Source organism: Barbus barbus (genome assembly GCF_936440315.1).
Source record: "Barbus barbus genome assembly, chromosome: 21".
Classification (NCBI taxonomy): domain Eukaryota; kingdom Metazoa; phylum Chordata; class Actinopteri; order Cypriniformes; family Cyprinidae; genus Barbus; species Barbus barbus.
Window position 1 is genome coordinate 31,364,653 of NC_136749.1, and position 2,751 is coordinate 31,367,403.

Sequence of the window (2,751 nt, forward strand, 5' to 3'; positions counted from 1 at the left end):
TGTTCGTTTCCATAAAAAACCCCACAAGCCTTTCCGCTGTGTTTTTAGGTCTTACTACTATTTCCTCCCTGAGGTTGGTTATAAGACACACACACACACACACAGATTCTGAGCCGTCTGAGGGACATCCACCCGCCTGACCCACTGTCCTGAGGAAGCTCCATCATGACGGTCAAACACACACAGATCTGCTCTGCTGTCACGTTTGTGCTCTCGTCTGCAGGTTTGCCTTCCTCGGTTTGGCCTCGACTCAAAGGCTTTGCTGCGCTAGTGAGATGTTTCCTGCTCCGCTGCGCTCAATTTTAATACACGTATGACATGACTCTGCTCTCTCAACGCTTCAGAAAGAAGGAAATAGCAGAATGAATGTAAACACCATGAGTGTTTTTCCTCATCAGCAGCCCGGCCAAGCGCTGATTCGGTAACGAGACTTCAATTGACGTTTGTCGTTAAGTAGTTAAAATAATGATCTCGCAGTGCTGCCGTTCACGAGCAGCTCAAAAGCTTCAATACGCACATACAGAACCAGTGTGGACACTGCCTGAACTTATTATATTTCATGACTTTTATTATTGTAAAATGTAGAAAATAGTCACTTTGAAGAACAAACGGGTTTGTATATAGAAACACACAACACACCATTTCCTACAATCAGACACACAACCTGCCAAACACTCAGACGCTGAGCTCCTATAGTAAGCATTAAATGACACTTCTTATTCAGTAATATTACTCATTTAGTTGCACTGACACCATTGGTGAGAACAAAACTTGAATAGGACACTATTATCTGTTTTACAGGACAATTTGAATTTGTCTCACATCTGTGTCCCTGCAGCACAGAAGCAGTCATGAGTAACACAGGAATATCTGTAGCAATAGACAACAATACATTGTATGGATCAAAATTATACATTTCTCTTTTATGACAAAAATCATTAGGATATTAAGATCATGTTCCATGAAGATATTTAGTAAATTTCCTACCGTAAATATATCAAAACTTCTTTATTGATTAGTAATATGCATTGCTAAGAACTTCATTTGAACAACTTTAAAGGAGATTTTCTCAATATTTAGATTTTTTTGCTCCCTCAGATTCCAGATTTTCTAATAGTTGTATCTCAGCCAAATATTGTCCGATCCTAACAAACCATACATCAATGGAGAGATTATTTATTCAGCTTTCAGATGACGCTAACATGGTTTTGTGGTCCAGGGTCACATTTGAATCTGATGATTCTGTTATTTTCCAGTTTATTTCTGTGAAAGCAAACTGTAATGTACACAACGCTGTTGAAATAAAGAAAACTGGAATGATGAACATTGTATTCTCTCATTCACTTCTACAGATGTCCCGTCTGACTCGCTGAGGGACTTGTTCTTCCCAAACAAGGTTCCAATTTACGTCTAATGATGGCCAATCCACCAGCACAGGAAATGCAAAACATGCCACAGCTGATGGTCGGCTTTCCCGCTTTGATTAATCACTCAGAGTCTGAAGAACGCTTGCAAAAACAATTAACAGGAGAAAGACGCCTTACATGCTGGTGAAACCTGGCGCGAGTCCTGTTTAGATTTTAGCCCTGTATATTTGTCTGGCAGAGTTGAAATGTTTTTGCGCACTAGCGATGGGGGAAAGTATGCCTGCATTTGTTGATTCATTGTTAAGGCACTAAATCAAAACCACAGCAAAGACCATCAGCTTTGCACTTGTGTTTTCACATTTTAATGGTGTTAACCGTGTAGAGCTCACAATTGACCAGAACATAGGACACAGCAGAATCTTTAAAAAAAAGAAAACATAAATATAAACCAATAATACAGCTGTACCTGTTACTTCCCATTGATGAAGCCTGTTCATTTAACTTTGACATGTCTGTCATAGAAGTATGTATTGACTGTCAAAAATATCTATAGTTATCAAAGCTTCAAATCCACTAATAACCAGTTAACCTCATGTATTCTCCTAACATTGTCCCATTTAGCAGTCTTTAACCCTTCACTGAACATCACATCTGCTGCTCTGTTCACATCCACACAGACCTGTCTCACATCTGTGTCTGTCTGTCTGCAACACACCCAGAAATGCTCTCACGCGCGTCTTATCCTGTAGAGTTATGCCCTTCTCAGTGGATGCGTTCTCTGTGAAATCATGTGCTTTCCAAGTACTTTTACTTGAGGAGTTTGCTGTGTGTCAATAAACGGCTGAGATATGGAGCCGTAACTGAGGTTGAGTATTTGTAATCCTGATCTTGCCGTGTGTTTCAGATCACATGAGCTCATGCAGCAATAAGAGTCGTGACATATGAGGTCAGCGTGTCCCTGACCAAAAAACACACACACACACACACACACTGCTGGACCCATGTACGAGTGTGTGCGATCAGGTCACAATATACAGCGAATCTAGCTGAAACTCGATCCATGAGAGCAGCGGACGTGTTCTCGTCTCTCTAAAGACCAATTGGCCGATCTCTCTCTCTGTAGTAACTGTTGTTGTTCTGTGCTGCTGCTGTTCTTACGAGACGCGCTGCTCATGTTCACACACTGAACGCTGCTGTAACTGCAGCGAGACACTTTTAATGACTTTTCTTGTTGGTTTTGGACAAGCATCTCTTGATTTCTGCCATACAGCAGCCAATCAAAATCACTCCATCTGAACAGGGACGGATTAACGCATGGGCCCAGGGCACTGGACCAGAGGGGGCCCAGCCGAAACACCGCAACTCCTGGACCGCGATTTCCCCT